Source organism: Schistocerca serialis, unplaced genomic scaffold (assembly GCF_023864345.2).
Source record: "Schistocerca serialis cubense isolate TAMUIC-IGC-003099 unplaced genomic scaffold, iqSchSeri2.2 HiC_scaffold_1009, whole genome shotgun sequence".
NCBI classification, from domain to species: Eukaryota; Metazoa; Arthropoda; class Insecta; order Orthoptera; family Acrididae; genus Schistocerca; species Schistocerca serialis.
The window spans coordinates 15,928-33,264 of NW_026047194.1; the positions used below are offsets into that span (position 1 = coordinate 15,928).

Consider the following 17,337-nt stretch of genomic DNA (forward strand, 5'->3'; position numbering starts at 1 on the left):
AACTTTTTGGCTGCGAGCAGTCGTGGCCGAGTGGTTAAGGCGTCTGACTAGAAATCAGATTCCCTCTGGGAGCGTAGGTTCGAGTCCTACCGACTGCGTCTCTTTTTTTTATTTTTTTGTTTAAGAAGAAGGAGCAGAAAATTTCGCAGTTTGCCTGTCGTTTTGGTACTTCGCTACACCTCACCTCTCACAGCCGTTTATATCGCCTGTCCTCTTGATAAGGGCGAATTCCAAGCGTCAGCTTTCGCGTCAGCCGAGCAAAGTCGGGACAAGTCGGGACATACTACAGGATGGCCTGCGTGGAGCAACGACGGAAAGAAAACGTTAATTTAACAGCACGTGGCTCACATACTCATACGTAAAAATTTGCGCCCGTTGCGGTGGCCGGGAATCGAACCCGGATCAACTGCTTGGAAGGCAACTATGCTCACCATTACACCACCACCGCACAGCCGCTGCCTGTGACGCCGCGCTGTGTCGGCTTCCCGCCCGCCGGCAGCGGCCCACGGTGATAGTAGCTGTAGGCGCTTTACGAGGTAGGAGGGTGCATCCACACGCGTTCGGGCAGCGCCTCCACGCACGCTGCGTCTTTGGGCAAGACTCGTCGCCGCGGCCGCAAGGTTACTCACACGATAGTGATGAGCGGTCGCTTTAAGGCAGTGTAGTGGGGGACTCCGCGTGTGTAGCACTTTTTTCGGTTGTATCCGGCGTCGTTGGGTGGCAATCCCACTTTCCCTGCAGACAGCTACTCTGGAATATGCTCGGGAAGCACGGTCGACCGCCCCCAACAAATGCAACTAAAAAAATGAGAACAACAACAAAAAAAGCGGCAGGTTGTTCGCCTACCACGCGGGCGGCCCGGGTTCGATTCCCGGCCGATGCATCGTTTTGCTGTTCTCGCTATAATGCTGCCGCGCCGATTGCTCGTTTGAGCTGCGTCAGCCTCAGAAATGTATAGCAGGATTCGCTGTGAGAAGAACCAAACACGCAGCACGCAAGAGACCGTACTTGGACGGACGCGTGCTATTTCTGAACTCTAGCGTCAGCCTGGCCCTACAGGCCGCTGTGTTCAGGTGCCGCAAGGGCGATGTACTGTAACCTCAGGCAGTGCTGCTTTCCGTTGGAAAAGCCGCGGCAGCAGTTTAATCTAGCAATTCGGGAAAGCACGTGTAGCAACACAACAGATTCTTGAGAAAGCGCAAACTGTCTATCTCTAATATGCGAGGCTTACCAAGTTTCCTGGGACGTTGGTTGCAGACGTGCCTCGGTAGCGCAGTGGGCAGCGCGTAAGTCTCATAATCTTAAGGTCGTGAGTTCGATCCTCACCCGGGGCATATAATTTGCTGTACATCATGGCTGAATTAACGGCGTTGCTGTTGCTAGGGAACGAACTGAATTGTCGTTTGTTATCCACAAGGAGTCCACGCCTCAGCGTCAAAATGTTTACATCCAGCTATGGCAAGGTACAGCTTTGACCTTTCTCCTCCCCTGTTATGAGTAAAATATGATGCAAACAGCAATGAATAGTCAGTTTCGAGCTGTGCGCCATGCCAGTCTGTAGGCGCAAATATGCTCGCAAACAGAGAACACCACTGAGTCCGGATTCAGCACGAAATGCCAGAGGAGAGGGAGTAAATCTGACACTTATCGAGCAAATCCGGTGTGGTCTAGTGGCTAGGATACCTGGCTTTCACCCAGGAGGCCAGGGTTCGATTCCCGGTACCGGAAGCGAAGTTTTTGCGCACACGACCCTCCATGTTTTGGCCCTCCAACCCTCGTTTGTCGCCCTCCTTCCGGAGCTTCAACCGAGCGTAATCGGGGAAAAAAGGCACGAGATGCAATTACTGTCAGCACCGGGATAAAGGGAGAAGAGGCACTGGTCCGCTGTTGGGCTGCTACCAGCGTCAGTGGCAAGTCGGTGAAGTCGCCAGTTGCGCCAGAAGCCAGCAATTACGCGTTCCAGTTATTCACATTGCCTGCAGCTGCTCCATCCCCCAACAAGTGTGAGCCCGGATAGCTCAGTCGGTAGAGCATTAGGCTTTTAACCTAAGGGTCCAGGGTTCGAGTCCCTGTCCGGGCGAAGATTTTAACGCTTCCGTAATGGCTCGTCTCGTAGCGCTGGTAGCCCTGCCGTAATCAGTGCACGGAGTTCGTTTCCTGTCAACATACTGCGCAGAACGGTTTGAGTTTTCACGATTCGAGGGAACTTTTTGGCTGCGAGCAGTCGTGGCCGAGTGGTTAAGGCGTCTGACTAGAAATCAGATTCCCTCTGGGAGCGTAGGTTCGAGTCCTACCGACTGCGTCTCTTTTTTTTATTTTTTTGTTTAAGAAGAAGGAGCAGAAAATTTCGCAGTTTGCCTGTCGTTTTGGTACTTCGCTACACCTCACCTCTCACAGCCGTTTATATCGCCTGTCCTCTTGATAAGGGCGAATTCCAAGCGTCAGCTTTCGCGTCAGCCGAGCAAAGTCGGGACAAGTCGGGACATACTACAGGATGGCCTGCGTGGAGCAACGACGGAAAGAAAACGTTAATTTAACAGCACGTGGCTCACATACTCATACGTAAAAATTTGCGCCCGTTGCGGTGGCCGGGAATCGAACCCGGATCAACTGCTTGGAAGGCAACTATGCTCACCATTACACCACCACCGCACAGCCGCTGCCCGTGACGCCGCGCTGTGTCGGCTTCCCGCCCGCCGGCAGCGGCCCACGGTGATAGTAGCTGTAGGCGCTTTACGAGGTAGGAGGGTGCATCCACACGCGTTCGGGCAGCGCCTCCACGCACGCTGCGTCTTTGGGCAAGACTCGTCGCCGCGGCCGCAAGGTTACTCACACGATAGTGATGAGCGGTCGCTTTAAGGCAGTGTAGTGGGGGACTCCGCGTGTGTAGCACTTTTTTCGGTTGTATCCGGCGTCGTTGGGTGGCAATCCCACTTTCCCTGCAGACAGCTACTCTGGAATATGCTCGGGAAGCACGGTCGACCGCCCCCAACAAATGCAACTAAAAAAATGAGAACAACAACAAAAAAAGCGGCAGGTTGTTCGCCTACCACGCGGGCGGCCCGGGTTCGATTCCCGGCCGATGCATCGTTTTGCTGTTCTCGCTATAATGCTGCCGCGGCGATTGCTCGTTTGAGCTGCGTCAGCCTCAGAAATGTATAGCAGGATTCGCTGTGAGAAGAACCAAACACGCAGCACGCAAGAGACCGTACTTGGACGGACGCGTGCTATTTCTGAACTCTAGCGTCAGCCTGGCCCTACAGGCCGCTGTGTTCAGGTGCCGCAAGGGCGATGTACTGTAACCTCAGGCAGTGCTGCTTTCCGTTGGAAAAGCCGCGGCAGCAGTTTAATCTAGCAATTCGGGAAAGCACGTGTAGCAACACAACAGATTCTTGAGAAAGCGCAAACTGTCTATCTCTAATATGCGAGGCTTACCAAGTTTCCTGGGACGTTGGTTGCAGACGTGCCTCGGTAGCGCAGTGGGCAGCGCGTAAGTCTCATAATCTTAAGGTCGTGAGTTCGATCCTCACCCGGGGCATATAATTTGCTGTACATCATGGCTGAATTAACGGCGTTGCTGTTGCTAGGGAACGAACTGAATTGTCGTTTGTTATCCACAAGGAGTCCACGCCTCAGCGTCAAAATGTTTACATCCAGCTATGGCAAGGTACAGCTTTGACCTTTCTCCTCCCCTGTTATGAGTAAAATATGATGCAAACAGCAATGAATAGTCAGTTTCGAGCTGTGCGCCATGCCAGTCTGTAGGCGCAAATATGCTCGCAAACAGAGAACACCACTGAGTCCGGATTCAGCACGAAATGCCAGAGGAGAGGGAGTAAATCTGACACTTATCGAGCAAATCCGGTGTGGTCTAGTGGCTAGGATACCTGGCTTTCACCCAGGAGGCCAGGGTTCGATTCCCGGTACCGGAAGCGAAGTTTTTGCGCACACGACCCTCCATGTTTTGGCCCTCCAACCCTCGTTTGTCGCCCTCCTTCCGGAGCTTCAACCGAGCGTAATCGGGGAAAAAAGGCACGAGATGCAATTACTGTCAGCACCGGGATAAAGGGAGAAGAGGCACTGGTCCGCTGTTGGGCTGCTACCAGCGTCAGTGGCAAGTCGGTGAAGTCGCCAGTTGCGCCAGAAGCCAGCAATTACGCGTTCCAGTTATTCACATTGCCTGCAGCTGCTCCATCCCCCAACAAGTGTGAGCCCGGATAGCTCAGTCGGTAGAGCATTAGGCTTTTAACCTAAGGGTCCAGGGTTCGAGTCCCTGTCCGGGCGAAGATTTTAACGCTTCCGTAATGGCTCGTCTCGTAGCGCTGGTAGCCCTGCCGTAATCAGTGCACGGAGTTCGTTTCCTGTCAACATACTGCGCAGAACGGTTTGAGTTTTCACGATTCGAGGGAACTTTTTGGCTGCGAGCAGTCGTGGCCGAGTGGTTAAGGCGTCTGACTAGAAATCAGATTCCCTCTGGGAGCGTAGGTTCGAGTCCTACCGACTGCGTCTCTTTTTTTTATTTTTTTGTTTAAGAAGAAGGAGCAGAAAATTTCGCAGTTTGCCTGTCGTTTTGGTACTTCGCTACACCTCACCTCTCACAGCCGTTTATATCGCCTGTCCTCTTGATAAGGGCGAATTCCAAGCGTCAGCTTTCGCGTCAGCCGAGCAAAGTCGGGACAAGTCGGGACATACTACAGGATGGCCTGCGTGGAGCAACGACGGAAAGAAAACGTTAATTTAACAGCACGTGGCTCACATACTCATACGTAAAAATTTGCGCCCGTTGCGGTGGCCGGGAATCGAACCCGGATCAACTGCTTGGAAGGCAACTATGCTCACCATTACACCACCACCGCACAGCCGCTGCCCGTGACGCCGCGCTGTGTCGGCTTCCCGCCCGCCGGCAGCGGCCCACGGTGATAGTAGCTGTAGGCGCTTTACGAGGTAGGAGGGTGCATCCACACGCGTTCGGGCAGCGCCTCCACGCACGCTGCGTCTTTGGGCAAGACTCGTCGCCGCGGCCGCAAGGTTACTCACACGATAGTGATGAGCGGTCGCTTTAAGGCAGTGTAGTGGGGGACTCCGCGTGTGTAGCACTTTTTTCGGTTGTATCCGGCGTCGTTGGGTGGCAATCCCACTTTCCCTGCAGACAGCTACTCTGGAATATGCTCGGGAAGCACGGTCGACCGCCCCCAACAAATGCAACTAAAAAAATGAGAACAACAACAAAAAAAGCGGCAGGTTGTTCGCCTACCACGCGGGCGGCCCGGGTTCGATTCCCGGCCGATGCATCGTTTTGCTGTTCTCGCTATAATGCTGCCGCGGCGATTGCTCGTTTGAGCTGCGTCAGCCTCAGAAATGTATAGCAGGATTCGCTGTGAGAAGAACCAAACACGCAGCACGCAAGAGACCGTACTTGGACGGACGCGTGCTATTTCTGAACTCTAGCGTCAGCCTGGCCCTACAGGCCGCTGTGTTCAGGTGCCGCAAGGGCGATGTACTGTAACCTCAGGCAGTGCTGCTTTCCGTTGGAAAAGCCGCGGCAGCAGTTTAATCTAGCAATTCGGGAAAGCACGTGTAGCAACACAACAGATTCTTGAGAAAGCGCAAACTGTCTATCTCTAATATGCGAGGCTTACCAAGTTTCCTGGGACGTTGGTTGCAGACGTGCCTCGGTAGCGCAGTGGGCAGCGCGTAAGTCTCATAATCTTAAGGTCGTGAGTTCGATCCTCACCCGGGGCATATAATTTGCTGTACATCATGGCTGAATTAACGGCGTTGCTGTTGCTAGGGAACGAACTGAATTGTCGTTTGTTATCCACAAGGAGTCCACGCCTCAGCGTCAAAATGTTTACATCCAGCTATGGCAAGGTACAGCTTTGACCTTTCTCCTCCCCTGTTATGAGTAAAATATGATGCAAACAGCAATGAATAGTCAGTTTCGAGCTGTGCGCCATGCCAGTCTGTAGGCGCAAATATGCTCGCAAACAGAGAACACCACTGAGTCCGGATTCAGCACGAAATGCCAGAGGAGAGGGAGTAAATCTGACACTTATCGAGCAAATCCGGTGTGGTCTAGTGGCTAGGATACCTGGCTTTCACCCAGGAGGCCAGGGTTCGATTCCCGGTACCGGAAGCGAAGTTTTTGCGCACACGACCCTCCATGTTTTGGCCCTCCAACCCTCGTTTGTCGCCCTCCTTCCGGAGCTTCAACCGAGCGTAATCGGGGAAAAAAGGCACGAGATGCAATTACTGTCAGCACCGGGATAAAGGGAGAAGAGGCACTGGTCCGCTGTTGGGCTGCTACCAGCGTCAGTGGCAAGTCGGTGAAGTCGCCAGTTGCGCCAGAAGCCAGCAATTACGCGTTCCAGTTATTCACATTGCCTGCAGCTGCTCCATCCCCCAACAAGTGTGAGCCCGGATAGCTCAGTCGGTAGAGCATTAGGCTTTTAACCTAAGGGTCCAGGGTTCGAGTCCCTGTCCGGGCGAAGATTTTAACGCTTCCGTAATGGCTCGTCTCGTAGCGCTGGTAGCCCTGCCGTAATCAGTGCACGGAGTTCGTTTCCTGTCAACATACTGCGCAGAACGGTTTGAGTTTTCACGATTCGAGGGAACTTTTTGGCTGCGAGCAGTCGTGGCCGAGTGGTTAAGGCGTCTGACTAGAAATCAGATTCCCTCTGGGAGCGTAGGTTCGAGTCCTACCGACTGCGTCTCTTTTTTTTATTTTTTTGTTTAAGAAGAAGGAGCAGAAAATTTCGCAGTTTGCCTGTCGTTTTGGTACTTCGCTACACCTCACCTCTCACAGCCGTTTATATCGCCTGTCCTCTTGATAAGGGCGAATTCCAAGCGTCAGCTTTCGCGTCAGCCGAGCAAAGTCGGGACAAGTCGGGACATACTACAGGATGGCCTGCGTGGAGCAACGACGGAAAGAAAACGTTAATTTAACAGCACGTGGCTCACATACTCATACGTAAAAATTTGCGCCCGTTGCGGTGGCCGGGAATCGAACCCGGATCAACTGCTTGGAAGGCAACTATGCTCACCATTACACCACCACCGCACAGCCGCTGCCCGTGACGCCGCGCTGTGTCGGCTTCCCGCCCGCCGGCAGCGGCCCACGGTGATAGTAGCTGTAGGCGCTTTACGAGGTAGGAGGGTGCATCCACACGCGTTCGGGCAGCGCCTCCACGCACGCTGCGTCTTTGGGCAAGACTCGTCGCCGCGGCCGCAAGGTTACTCACACGATAGTGATGAGCGGTCGCTTTAAGGCAGTGTAGTGGGGGACTCCGCGTGTGTAGCACTTTTTTCGGTTGTATCCGGCGTCGTTGGGTGGCAATCCCACTTTCCCTGCAGACAGCTACTCTGGAATATGCTCGGGAAGCACGGTCGACCGCCCCCAACAAATGCAACTAAAAAAATGAGAACAACAACAAAAAAAGCGGCAGGTTGTTCGCCTACCACGCGGGCGGCCCGGGTTCGATTCCCGGCCGATGCATCGTTTTGCTGTTCTCGCTATAATGCTGCCGCGCCGATTGCTCGTTTGAGCTGCGTCAGCCTCAGAAATGTATAGCAGGATTCGCTGTGAGAAGAACCAAACACGCAGCACGCAAGAGACCGTACTTGGACGGACGCGTGCTATTTCTGAACTCTAGCGTCAGCCTGGCCCTACAGGCCGCTGTGTTCAGGTGCCGCAAGGGCGATGTACTGTAACCTCAGGCAGTGCTGCTTTCCGTTGGAAAAGCCGCGGCAGCAGTTTAATCTAGCAATTCGGGAAAGCACGTGTAGCAACACAACAGATTCTTGAGAAAGCGCAAACTGTCTATCTCTAATATGCGAGGCTTACCAAGTTTCCTGGGACGTTGGTTGCAGACGTGCCTCGGTAGCGCAGTGGGCAGCGCGTAAGTCTCATAATCTTAAGGTCGTGAGTTCGATCCTCACCCGGGGCATATAATTTGCTGTACATCATGGCTGAATTAACGGCGTTGCTGTTGCTAGGGAACGAACTGAATTGTCGTTTGTTATCCACAAGGAGTCCACGCCTCAGCGTCAAAATGTTTACATCCAGCTATGGCAAGGTACAGCTTTGACCTTTCTCCTCCCCTGTTATGAGTAAAATATGATGCAAACAGCAATGAATAGTCAGTTTCGAGCTGTGCGCCATGCCAGTCTGTAGGCGCAAATATGCTCGCAAACAGAGAACACCACTGAGTCCGGATTCAGCACGAAATGCCAGAGGAGAGGGAGTAAATCTGACACTTATCGAGCAAATCCGGTGTGGTCTAGTGGCTAGGATACCTGGCTTTCACCCAGGAGGCCAGGGTTCGATTCCCGGTACCGGAAGCGAAGTTTTTGCGCACACGACCCTCCATGTTTTGGCCCTCCAACCCTCGTTTGTCGCCCTCCTTCCGGAGCTTCAACCGAGCGTAATCGGGGAAAAAAGGCACGAGATGCAATTACTGTCAGCACCGGGATAAAGGGAGAAGAGGCACTGGTCCGCTGTTGGGCTGCTACCAGCGTCAGTGGCAAGTCGGTGAAGTCGCCAGTTGCGCCAGAAGCCAGCAATTACGCGTTCCAGTTATTCACATTGCCTGCAGCTGCTCCATCCCCCAACAAGTGTGAGCCCGGATAGCTCAGTCGGTAGAGCATTAGGCTTTTAACCTAAGGGTCCAGGGTTCGAGTCCCTGTCCGGGCGAAGATTTTAACGCTTCCGTAATGGCTCGTCTCGTAGCGCTGGTAGCCCTGCCGTAATCAGTGCACGGAGTTCGTTTCCTGTCAACATACTGCGCAGAACGGTTTGAGTTTTCACGATTCGAGGGAACTTTTTGGCTGCGAGCAGTCGTGGCCGAGTGGTTAAGGCGTCTGACTAGAAATCAGATTCCCTCTGGGAGCGTAGGTTCGAGTCCTACCGACTGCGTCTCTTTTTTTTATTTTTTTGTTTAAGAAGAAGGAGCAGAAAATTTCGCAGTTTGCCTGTCGTTTTGGTACTTCGCTACACCTCACCTCTCACAGCCGTTTATATCGCCTGTCCTCTTGATAAGGGCGAATTCCAAGCGTCAGCTTTCGCGTCAGCCGAGCAAAGTCGGGACAAGTCGGGACATACTACAGGATGGCCTGCGTGGAGCAACGACGGAAAGAAAACGTTAATTTAACAGCACGTGGCTCACATACTCATACGTAAAAATTTGCGCCCGTTGCGGTGGCCGGGAATCGAACCCGGATCAACTGCTTGGAAGGCAACTATGCTCACCATTACACCACCACCGCACAGCCGCTGCCCGTGACGCCGCGCTGTGTCGGCTTCCCGCCCGCCGGCAGCGGCCCACGGTGATAGTAGCTGTAGGCGCTTTACGAGGTAGGAGGGTGCATCCACACGCGTTCGGGCAGCGCCTCCACGCACGCTGCGTCTTTGGGCAAGACTCGTCGCCGCGGCCGCAAGGTTACTCACACGATAGTGATGAGCGGTCGCTTTAAGGCAGTGTAGTGGGGGACTCCGCGTGTGTAGCACTTTTTTCGGTTGTATCCGGCGTCGTTGGGTGGCAATCCCACTTTCCCTGCAGACAGCTACTCTGGAATATGCTCGGGAAGCACGGTCGACCGCCCCCAACAAATGCAACTAAAAAAATGAGAACAACAACAAAAAAAGCGGCAGGTTGTTCGCCTACCACGCGGGCGGCCCGGGTTCGATTCCCGGCCGATGCATCGTTTTGCTGTTCTCGCTATAATGCTGCCGCGCCGATTGCTCGTTTGAGCTGCGTCAGCCTCAGAAATGTATAGCAGGATTCGCTGTGAGAAGAACCAAACACGCAGCACGCAAGAGACCGTACTTGGACGGACGCGTGCTATTTCTGAACTCTAGCGTCAGCCTGGCCCTACAGGCCGCTGTGTTCAGGTGCCGCAAGGGCGATGTACTGTAACCTCAGGCAGTGCTGCTTTCCGTTGGAAAAGCCGCGGCAGCAGTTTAATCTAGCAATTCGGGAAAGCACGTGTAGCAACACAACAGATTCTTGAGAAAGCGCAAACTGTCTATCTCTAATATGCGAGGCTTACCAAGTTTCCTGGGACGTTGGTTGCAGACGTGCCTCGGTAGCGCAGTGGGCAGCGCGTAAGTCTCATAATCTTAAGGTCGTGAGTTCGATCCTCACCCGGGGCATATAATTTGCTGTACATCATGGCTGAATTAACGGCGTTGCTGTTGCTAGGGAACGAACTGAATTGTCGTTTGTTATCCACAAGGAGTCCACGCCTCAGCGTCAAAATGTTTACATCCAGCTATGGCAAGGTACAGCTTTGACCTTTCTCCTCCCCTGTTATGAGTAAAATATGATGCAAACAGCAATGAATAGTCAGTTTCGAGCTGTGCGCCATGCCAGTCTGTAGGCGCAAATATGCTCGCAAACAGAGAACACCACTGAGTCCGGATTCAGCACGAAATGCCAGAGGAGAGGGAGTAAATCTGACACTTATCGAGCAAATCCGGTGTGGTCTAGTGGCTAGGATACCTGGCTTTCACCCAGGAGGCCAGGGTTCGATTCCCGGTACCGGAAGCGAAGTTTTTGCGCACACGACCCTCCATGTTTTGGCCCTCCAACCCTCGTTTGTCGCCCTCCTTCCGGAGCTTCAACCGAGCGTAATCGGGGAAAAAAGGCACGAGATGCAATTACTGTCAGCACCGGGATAAAGGGAGAAGAGGCACTGGTCCGCTGTTGGGCTGCTACCAGCGTCAGTGGCAAGTCGGTGAAGTCGCCAGTTGCGCCAGAAGCCAGCAATTACGCGTTCCAGTTATTCACATTGCCTGCAGCTGCTCCATCCCCCAACAAGTGTGAGCCCGGATAGCTCAGTCGGTAGAGCATTAGGCTTTTAACCTAAGGGTCCAGGGTTCGAGTCCCTGTCCGGGCGAAGATTTTAACGCTTCCGTAATGGCTCGTCTCGTAGCGCTGGTAGCCCTGCCGTAATCAGTGCACGGAGTTCGTTTCCTGTCAACATACTGCGCAGAACGGTTTGAGTTTTCACGATTCGAGGGAACTTTTTGGCTGCGAGCAGTCGTGGCCGAGTGGTTAAGGCGTCTGACTAGAAATCAGATTCCCTCTGGGAGCGTAGGTTCGAGTCCTACCGACTGCGTCTCTTTTTTTTATTTTTTTGTTTAAGAAGAAGGAGCAGAAAATTTCGCAGTTTGCCTGTCGTTTTGGTACTTCGCTACACCTCACCTCTCACAGCCGTTTATATCGCCTGTCCTCTTGATAAGGGCGAATTCCAAGCGTCAGCTTTCGCGTCAGCCGAGCAAAGTCGGGACAAGTCGGGACATACTACAGGATGGCCTGCGTGGAGCAACGACGGAAAGAAAACGTTAATTTAACAGCACGTGGCTCACATACTCATACGTAAAAATTTGCGCCCGTTGCGGTGGCCGGGAATCGAACCCGGATCAACTGCTTGGAAGGCAACTATGCTCACCATTACACCACCACCGCACAGCCGCTGCCCGTGACGCCGCGCTGTGTCGGCTTCCCGCCCGCCGGCAGCGGCCCACGGTGATAGTAGCTGTAGGCGCTTTACGAGGTAGGAGGGTGCATCCACACGCGTTCGGGCAGCGCCTCCACGCACGCTGCGTCTTTGGGCAAGACTCGTCGCCGCGGCCGCAAGGTTACTCACACGATAGTGATGAGCGGTCGCTTTAAGGCAGTGTAGTGGGGGACTCCGCGTGTGTAGCACTTTTTTCGGTTGTATCCGGCGTCGTTGGGTGGCAATCCCACTTTCCCTGCAGACAGCTACTCTGGAATATGCTCGGGAAGCACGGTCGACCGCCCCCAACAAATGCAACTAAAAAAATGAGAACAACAACAAAAAAAGCGGCAGGTTGTTCGCCTACCACGCGGGCGGCCCGGGTTCGATTCCCGGCCGATGCATCGTTTTGCTGTTCTCGCTATAATGCTGCCGCGGCGATTGCTCGTTTGAGCTGCGTCAGCCTCAGAAATGTATAGCAGGATTCGCTGTGAGAAGAACCAAACACGCAGCACGCAAGAGACCGTACTTGGACGGACGCGTGCTATTTCTGAACTCTAGCGTCAGCCTGGCCCTACAGGCCGCTGTGTTCAGGTGCCGCAAGGGCGATGTACTGTAACCTCAGGCAGTGCTGCTTTCCGTTGGAAAAGCCGCGGCAGCAGTTTAATCTAGCAATTCGGGAAAGCACGTGTAGCAACACAACAGATTCTTGAGAAAGCGCAAACTGTCTATCTCTAATATGCGAGGCTTACCAAGTTTCCTGGGACGTTGGTTGCAGACGTGCCTCGGTAGCGCAGTGGGCAGCGCGTAAGTCTCATAATCTTAAGGTCGTGAGTTCGATCCTCACCCGGGGCATATAATTTGCTGTACATCATGGCTGAATTAACGGCGTTGCTGTTGCTAGGGAACGAACTGAATTGTCGTTTGTTATCCACAAGGAGTCCACGCCTCAGCGTCAAAATGTTTACATCCAGCTATGGCAAGGTACAGCTTTGACCTTTCTCCTCCCCTGTTATGAGTAAAATATGATGCAAACAGCAATGAATAGTCAGTTTCGAGCTGTGCGCCATGCCAGTCTGTAGGCGCAAATATGCTCGCAAACAGAGAACACCACTGAGTCCGGATTCAGCACGAAATGCCAGAGGAGAGGGAGTAAATCTGACACTTATCGAGCAAATCCGGTGTGGTCTAGTGGCTAGGATACCTGGCTTTCACCCAGGAGGCCAGGGTTCGATTCCCGGTACCGGAAGCGAAGTTTTTGCGCACACGACCCTCCATGTTTTGGCCCTCCAACCCTCGTTTGTCGCCCTCCTTCCGGAGCTTCAACCGAGCGTAATCGGGGAAAAAAGGCACGAGATGCAATTACTGTCAGCACCGGGATAAAGGGAGAAGAGGCACTGGTCCGCTGTTGGGCTGCTACCAGCGTCAGTGGCAAGTCGGTGAAGTCGCCAGTTGCGCCAGAAGCCAGCAATTACGCGTTCCAGTTATTCACATTGCCTGCAGCTGCTCCATCCCCCAACAAGTGTGAGCCCGGATAGCTCAGTCGGTAGAGCATTAGGCTTTTAACCTAAGGGTCCAGGGTTCGAGTCCCTGTCCGGGCGAAGATTTTAACGCTTCCGTAATGGCTCGTCTCGTAGCGCTGGTAGCCCTGCCGTAATCAGTGCACGGAGTTCGTTTCCTGTCAACATACTGCGCAGAACGGTTTGAGTTTTCACGATTCGAGGGAACTTTTTGGCTGCGAGCAGTCGTGGCCGAGTGGTTAAGGCGTCTGACTAGAAATCAGATTCCCTCTGGGAGCGTAGGTTCGAGTCCTACCGACTGCGTCTCTTTTTTTTATTTTTTTGTTTAAGAAGAAGGAGCAGAAAATTTCGCAGTTTGCCTGTCGTTTTGGTACTTCGCTACACCTCACCTCTCACAGCCGTTTATATCGCCTGTCCTCTTGATAAGGGCGAATTCCAAGCGTCAGCTTTCGCGTCAGCCGAGCAAAGTCGGGACAAGTCGGGACATACTACAGGATGGCCTGCGTGGAGCAACGACGGAAAGAAAACGTTAATTTAACAGCACGTGGCTCACATACTCATACGTAAAAATTTGCGCCCGTTGCGGTGGCCGGGAATCGAACCCGGATCAACTGCTTGGAAGGCAACTATGCTCACCATTACACCACCACCGCACAGCCGCTGCCCGTGACGCCGCGCTGTGTCGGCTTCCCGCCCGCCGGCAGCGGCCCACGGTGATAGTAGCTGTAGGCGCTTTACGAGGTAGGAGGGTGCATCCACACGCGTTCGGGCAGCGCCTCCACGCACGCTGCGTCTTTGGGCAAGACTCGTCGCCGCGGCCGCAAGGTTACTCACACGATAGTGATGAGCGGTCGCTTTAAGGCAGTGTAGTGGGGGACTCCGCGTGTGTAGCACTTTTTTCGGTTGTATCCGGCGTCGTTGGGTGGCAATCCCACTTTCCCTGCAGACAGCTACTCTGGAATATGCTCGGGAAGCACGGTCGACCGCCCCCAACAAATGCAACTAAAAAAATGAGAACAACAACAAAAAAAGCGGCAGGTTGTTCGCCTACCACGCGGGCGGCCCGGGTTCGATTCCCGGCCGATGCATCGTTTTGCTGTTCTCGCTATAATGCTGCCGCGCCGATTGCTCGTTTGAGCTGCGTCAGCCTCAGAAATGTATAGCAGGATTCGCTGTGAGAAGAACCAAACACGCAGCACGCAAGAGACCGTACTTGGACGGACGCGTGCTATTTCTGAACTCTAGCGTCAGCCTGGCCCTACAGGCCGCTGTGTTCAGGTGCCGCAAGGGCGATGTACTGTAACCTCAGGCAGTGCTGCTTTCCGTTGGAAAAGCCGCGGCAGCAGTTTAATCTAGCAATTCGGGAAAGCACGTGTAGCAACACAACAGATTCTTGAGAAAGCGCAAACTGTCTATCTCTAATATGCGAGGCTTACCAAGTTTCCTGGGACGTTGGTTGCAGACGTGCCTCGGTAGCGCAGTGGGCAGCGCGTAAGTCTCATAATCTTAAGGTCGTGAGTTCGATCCTCACCCGGGGCATATAATTTGCTGTACATCATGGCTGAATTAACGGCGTCGCTGTTGCTAGGGAACGAACTGAATTGTCGTTTGTTATCCACAAGGAGTCCACGCCTCAGCGTCAAAATGTTTACATCCAGCTATGGCAAGGTACAGCTTTGACCTTTCTCCTCCCCTGTTATGAGTAAAATATGATGCAAACAGCAATGAATAGTCAGTTTCGAGCTGTGCGCCATGCCAGTCTGTAGGCGCAAATATGCTCGCAAACAGAGAACACCACTGAGTCCGGATTCAGCACGAAATGCCAGAGGAGAGGGAGTAAATCTGACACTTATCGAGCAAATCCGGTGTGGTCTAGTGGCTAGGATACCTGGCTTTCACCCAGGAGGCCAGGGTTCGATTCCCGGTACCGGAAGCGAAGTTTTTGCGCACACGACCCTCCATGTTTTGGCCCTCCAACCCTCGTTTGTCGCCCTCCTTCCGGAGCTTCAACCGAGCGTAATCGGGGAAAAAAGGCACGAGATGCAATTACTGTCAGCACCGGGATAAAGGGAGAAGAGGCACTGGTCCGCTGTTGGGCTGCTACCAGCGTCAGTGGCAAGTCGGTGAAGTCGCCAGTTGCGCCAGAAGCCAGCAATTACGCGTTCCAGTTATTCACATTGCCTGCAGCTGCTCCATCCCCCAACAAGTGTGAGCCCGGATAGCTCAGTCGGTAGAGCATTAGGCTTTTAACCTAAGGGTCCAGGGTTCGAGTCCCTGTCCGGGCGAAGATTTTAACGCTTCCGTAATGGCTCGTCTCGTAGCGCTGGTAGCCCTGCCGTAATCAGTGCACGGAGTTCGTTTCCTGTCAACATACTGCGCAGAACGGTTTGAGTTTTCACGATTCGAGGGAACTTTTTGGCTGCGAGCAGTCGTGGCCGAGTGGTTAAGGCGTCTGACTAGAAATCAGATTCCCTCTGGGAGCGTAGGTTCGAGTCCTACCGACTGCGTCTCTTTTTTTTATTTTTTTGTTTAAGAAGAAGGAGCAGAAAATTTCGCAGTTTGCCTGTCGTTTTGGTACTTCGCTACACCTCACCTCTCACAGCCGTTTATATCGCCTGTCCTCTTGATAAGGGCGAATTCCAAGCGTCAGCTTTCGCGTCAGCCGAGCAAAGTCGGGACAAGTCGGGACATACTACAGGATGGCCTGCGTGGAGCAACGACGGAAAGAAAACGTTAATTTAACAGCACGTGGCTCACATACTCATACGTAAAAATTTGCGCCCGTTGCGGTGGCCGGGAATCGAACCCGGATCAACTGCTTGGAAGGCAACTATGCTCACCATTACACCACCACCGCACAGCCGCTGCCCGTGACGCCGCGCTGTGTCGGCTTCCCGCCCGCCGGCAGCGGCCCACGGTGATAGTAGCTGTAGGCGCTTTACGAGGTAGGAGGGTGCATCCACACGCGTTCGGGCAGCGCCTCCACGCACGCTGCGTCTTTGGGCAAGACTCGTCGCCGCGGCCGCAAGGTTACTCACACGATAGTGATGAGCGGTCGCTTTAAGGCAGTGTAGTGGGGGACTCCGCGTGTGTAGCACTTTTTTCGGTTGTATCCGGCGTCGTTGGGTGGCAATCCCACTTTCCCTGCAGACAGCTACTCTGGAATATGCTCGGGAAGCACGGTCGACCGCCCCCAACAACTGCAACTAAAAAAATGAGAACAACAACAAAAAAAGCGGCAGGTTGTTCGCCTACCACGCGGGCGGCCCGGGTTCGATTCCCGGCCGATGCATCGTTTTGCTGTTCTCGCTATAATGCTGCCGCGCCGATTGCTCGTTTGAGCTGCGTCAGCCTCAGAAATGTATAGCAGGATTCGCTGTGAGAAGAACCAAACACGCAGCACGCAAGAGACCGTACTTGGACGGACGCGTGCTATTTCTGAACTCTAGCGTCAGCCTGGCCCTACAGGCCGCTGTGTTCAGGTGCCGCAAGGGCGATGTACTGTAACCTCAGGCAGTGCTGCTTTCCGTTGGAAAAGCCGCGGCAGCAGTTTAATCTAGCAATTCGGGAAAGCACGTGTAGCAACACAACAGATTCTTGAGAAAGCGCAAACTGTCTATCTCTAATATGCGAGGCTTACCAAGTTTCCTGGGACGTTGGTTGCAGACGTGCCTCGGTAGCGCAGTGGGCAGCGCGTAAGTCTCATAATCTTAAGGTCGTGAGTTCGATCCTCACCCGGGGCATATAATTTGCTGTACATCATGGCTGAATTAACGGCGTTGCTGTTGCTAGGGAACGAACTGAATTGTCGTTTGTTATCCACAAGGAGTCCACGCCTCAGCGTCAAAATGTTTACATCCAGCTATGGCAAGGTACAGCTTTGACCTTTCTCCTCCCCTGTTATGAGTAAAATATGATGCAAACAGCAATGAATAGTCAGTTTCGAGCTGTGCGCCATGCCAGTCTGTAGGCGCAAATATGCTCGCAAACAGAGAACACCACTGAGTCCGGATTCAGCACGAAATGCCAGAGGAGAGGGAGTAAATCTGACACTTATCGAGCAAATCCGGTGTGGTCTAGTGGCTAGGATACCTGGCTTTCACCCAGGAGGCCAGGGTTCGATTCCCGGTACCGGAAGCGAAGTTTTTGCGCACACGACCCTCCATGTTTTGGCCCTCCAACCCTCGTTTGTCGCCCTCCTTCCGGAGCTTCAACCGAGCGTAATCGGGGAAAAAAGGCACGAGATGCAATTACTGTCAGCACCGGGATAAAGGGAGAAGAGGCACTGGTCCGCTGTTGGGCTGCTACCAGCGTCAGT

At 53.5% G+C, this 17,337-nt stretch overlaps 39 non-coding genes across 39 annotated transcripts; 31 read left to right on the forward strand and 8 right to left on the reverse strand.

Annotated features, from left to right (window-relative positions):
* The first annotated feature begins 16 nt into the window (after window positions 1-16).
* On the forward strand, window positions 17-98 carry Trnas-aga (transfer RNA serine (anticodon AGA)). The gene has a single exon. It is a non-coding gene; the product is annotated as a tRNA-Ser (tRNA).
* Window positions 99-376: 278 nt separating this feature from the next.
* Window positions 377-448, reverse strand: Trnag-ucc (transfer RNA glycine (anticodon UCC)). Its single transcript has one exon. It is a non-coding gene; the product is annotated as a tRNA-Gly (tRNA).
* An 813-nt stretch (window positions 449-1,261) lies between these two features.
* Window positions 1,262-1,334, forward strand: Trnam-cau (transfer RNA methionine (anticodon CAU)). Its single transcript has one exon. It is a non-coding gene; the product is annotated as a tRNA-Met (tRNA).
* Window positions 1,335-1,656: 322 nt separating this feature from the next.
* On the forward strand, window positions 1,657-1,728 carry Trnae-uuc (transfer RNA glutamic acid (anticodon UUC)). The gene has a single exon. It is a non-coding gene; the product is annotated as a tRNA-Glu (tRNA).
* A 279-nt stretch (window positions 1,729-2,007) lies between these two features.
* Window positions 2,008-2,080, forward strand: Trnak-uuu (transfer RNA lysine (anticodon UUU)). Its single transcript has one exon. It is a non-coding gene; the product is annotated as a tRNA-Lys (tRNA).
* A 140-nt stretch (window positions 2,081-2,220) lies between these two features.
* On the forward strand, window positions 2,221-2,302 carry Trnas-aga (transfer RNA serine (anticodon AGA)). The gene has a single exon. It is a non-coding gene; the product is annotated as a tRNA-Ser (tRNA).
* Window positions 2,303-2,580: 278 nt separating this feature from the next.
* On the reverse strand, window positions 2,581-2,652 carry Trnag-ucc (transfer RNA glycine (anticodon UCC)). The gene has a single exon. It is a non-coding gene; the product is annotated as a tRNA-Gly (tRNA).
* Window positions 2,653-3,465: 813 nt separating this feature from the next.
* On the forward strand, window positions 3,466-3,538 carry Trnam-cau (transfer RNA methionine (anticodon CAU)). Its single transcript has one exon. It is a non-coding gene; the product is annotated as a tRNA-Met (tRNA).
* A 322-nt stretch (window positions 3,539-3,860) lies between these two features.
* Window positions 3,861-3,932, forward strand: Trnae-uuc (transfer RNA glutamic acid (anticodon UUC)). Its single transcript has one exon. It is a non-coding gene; the product is annotated as a tRNA-Glu (tRNA).
* Window positions 3,933-4,211: 279 nt separating this feature from the next.
* Window positions 4,212-4,284, forward strand: Trnak-uuu (transfer RNA lysine (anticodon UUU)). The gene has a single exon. It is a non-coding gene; the product is annotated as a tRNA-Lys (tRNA).
* Window positions 4,285-4,424: 140 nt separating this feature from the next.
* On the forward strand, window positions 4,425-4,506 carry Trnas-aga (transfer RNA serine (anticodon AGA)). The gene has a single exon. It is a non-coding gene; the product is annotated as a tRNA-Ser (tRNA).
* Window positions 4,507-4,784: 278 nt separating this feature from the next.
* Trnag-ucc (transfer RNA glycine (anticodon UCC)) lies at window positions 4,785-4,856 on the reverse strand. The gene has a single exon. It is a non-coding gene; the product is annotated as a tRNA-Gly (tRNA).
* Window positions 4,857-5,669: 813 nt separating this feature from the next.
* Trnam-cau (transfer RNA methionine (anticodon CAU)) lies at window positions 5,670-5,742 on the forward strand. The gene has a single exon. It is a non-coding gene; the product is annotated as a tRNA-Met (tRNA).
* A 322-nt stretch (window positions 5,743-6,064) lies between these two features.
* Window positions 6,065-6,136, forward strand: Trnae-uuc (transfer RNA glutamic acid (anticodon UUC)). The gene has a single exon. It is a non-coding gene; the product is annotated as a tRNA-Glu (tRNA).
* Window positions 6,137-6,415: 279 nt separating this feature from the next.
* Trnak-uuu (transfer RNA lysine (anticodon UUU)) lies at window positions 6,416-6,488 on the forward strand. The gene has a single exon. It is a non-coding gene; the product is annotated as a tRNA-Lys (tRNA).
* Window positions 6,489-6,628: 140 nt separating this feature from the next.
* Window positions 6,629-6,710, forward strand: Trnas-aga (transfer RNA serine (anticodon AGA)). The gene has a single exon. It is a non-coding gene; the product is annotated as a tRNA-Ser (tRNA).
* Window positions 6,711-6,988: 278 nt separating this feature from the next.
* Window positions 6,989-7,060, reverse strand: Trnag-ucc (transfer RNA glycine (anticodon UCC)). Its single transcript has one exon. It is a non-coding gene; the product is annotated as a tRNA-Gly (tRNA).
* Window positions 7,061-7,873: 813 nt separating this feature from the next.
* Trnam-cau (transfer RNA methionine (anticodon CAU)) lies at window positions 7,874-7,946 on the forward strand. Its single transcript has one exon. It is a non-coding gene; the product is annotated as a tRNA-Met (tRNA).
* Window positions 7,947-8,268: 322 nt separating this feature from the next.
* Window positions 8,269-8,340, forward strand: Trnae-uuc (transfer RNA glutamic acid (anticodon UUC)). Its single transcript has one exon. It is a non-coding gene; the product is annotated as a tRNA-Glu (tRNA).
* Window positions 8,341-8,619: 279 nt separating this feature from the next.
* On the forward strand, window positions 8,620-8,692 carry Trnak-uuu (transfer RNA lysine (anticodon UUU)). The gene has a single exon. It is a non-coding gene; the product is annotated as a tRNA-Lys (tRNA).
* Window positions 8,693-8,832: 140 nt separating this feature from the next.
* On the forward strand, window positions 8,833-8,914 carry Trnas-aga (transfer RNA serine (anticodon AGA)). The gene has a single exon. It is a non-coding gene; the product is annotated as a tRNA-Ser (tRNA).
* A 278-nt stretch (window positions 8,915-9,192) lies between these two features.
* Trnag-ucc (transfer RNA glycine (anticodon UCC)) lies at window positions 9,193-9,264 on the reverse strand. The gene has a single exon. It is a non-coding gene; the product is annotated as a tRNA-Gly (tRNA).
* Window positions 9,265-10,077: 813 nt separating this feature from the next.
* On the forward strand, window positions 10,078-10,150 carry Trnam-cau (transfer RNA methionine (anticodon CAU)). The gene has a single exon. It is a non-coding gene; the product is annotated as a tRNA-Met (tRNA).
* A 322-nt stretch (window positions 10,151-10,472) lies between these two features.
* Trnae-uuc (transfer RNA glutamic acid (anticodon UUC)) lies at window positions 10,473-10,544 on the forward strand. Its single transcript has one exon. It is a non-coding gene; the product is annotated as a tRNA-Glu (tRNA).
* A 279-nt stretch (window positions 10,545-10,823) lies between these two features.
* Trnak-uuu (transfer RNA lysine (anticodon UUU)) lies at window positions 10,824-10,896 on the forward strand. The gene has a single exon. It is a non-coding gene; the product is annotated as a tRNA-Lys (tRNA).
* A 140-nt stretch (window positions 10,897-11,036) lies between these two features.
* Window positions 11,037-11,118, forward strand: Trnas-aga (transfer RNA serine (anticodon AGA)). The gene has a single exon. It is a non-coding gene; the product is annotated as a tRNA-Ser (tRNA).
* A 278-nt stretch (window positions 11,119-11,396) lies between these two features.
* On the reverse strand, window positions 11,397-11,468 carry Trnag-ucc (transfer RNA glycine (anticodon UCC)). Its single transcript has one exon. It is a non-coding gene; the product is annotated as a tRNA-Gly (tRNA).
* An 813-nt stretch (window positions 11,469-12,281) lies between these two features.
* On the forward strand, window positions 12,282-12,354 carry Trnam-cau (transfer RNA methionine (anticodon CAU)). Its single transcript has one exon. It is a non-coding gene; the product is annotated as a tRNA-Met (tRNA).
* Window positions 12,355-12,676: 322 nt separating this feature from the next.
* Window positions 12,677-12,748, forward strand: Trnae-uuc (transfer RNA glutamic acid (anticodon UUC)). Its single transcript has one exon. It is a non-coding gene; the product is annotated as a tRNA-Glu (tRNA).
* A 279-nt stretch (window positions 12,749-13,027) lies between these two features.
* Window positions 13,028-13,100, forward strand: Trnak-uuu (transfer RNA lysine (anticodon UUU)). The gene has a single exon. It is a non-coding gene; the product is annotated as a tRNA-Lys (tRNA).
* A 140-nt stretch (window positions 13,101-13,240) lies between these two features.
* Trnas-aga (transfer RNA serine (anticodon AGA)) lies at window positions 13,241-13,322 on the forward strand. Its single transcript has one exon. It is a non-coding gene; the product is annotated as a tRNA-Ser (tRNA).
* A 278-nt stretch (window positions 13,323-13,600) lies between these two features.
* Window positions 13,601-13,672, reverse strand: Trnag-ucc (transfer RNA glycine (anticodon UCC)). The gene has a single exon. It is a non-coding gene; the product is annotated as a tRNA-Gly (tRNA).
* An 813-nt stretch (window positions 13,673-14,485) lies between these two features.
* On the forward strand, window positions 14,486-14,558 carry Trnam-cau (transfer RNA methionine (anticodon CAU)). Its single transcript has one exon. It is a non-coding gene; the product is annotated as a tRNA-Met (tRNA).
* Window positions 14,559-14,880: 322 nt separating this feature from the next.
* Trnae-uuc (transfer RNA glutamic acid (anticodon UUC)) lies at window positions 14,881-14,952 on the forward strand. The gene has a single exon. It is a non-coding gene; the product is annotated as a tRNA-Glu (tRNA).
* Window positions 14,953-15,231: 279 nt separating this feature from the next.
* On the forward strand, window positions 15,232-15,304 carry Trnak-uuu (transfer RNA lysine (anticodon UUU)). The gene has a single exon. It is a non-coding gene; the product is annotated as a tRNA-Lys (tRNA).
* A 140-nt stretch (window positions 15,305-15,444) lies between these two features.
* Trnas-aga (transfer RNA serine (anticodon AGA)) lies at window positions 15,445-15,526 on the forward strand. The gene has a single exon. It is a non-coding gene; the product is annotated as a tRNA-Ser (tRNA).
* Window positions 15,527-15,804: 278 nt separating this feature from the next.
* On the reverse strand, window positions 15,805-15,876 carry Trnag-ucc (transfer RNA glycine (anticodon UCC)). The gene has a single exon. It is a non-coding gene; the product is annotated as a tRNA-Gly (tRNA).
* Window positions 15,877-16,689: 813 nt separating this feature from the next.
* Window positions 16,690-16,762, forward strand: Trnam-cau (transfer RNA methionine (anticodon CAU)). The gene has a single exon. It is a non-coding gene; the product is annotated as a tRNA-Met (tRNA).
* Window positions 16,763-17,084: 322 nt separating this feature from the next.
* Window positions 17,085-17,156, forward strand: Trnae-uuc (transfer RNA glutamic acid (anticodon UUC)). The gene has a single exon. It is a non-coding gene; the product is annotated as a tRNA-Glu (tRNA).
* The last annotated feature ends 181 nt before the right edge of the window (window positions 17,157-17,337 follow it).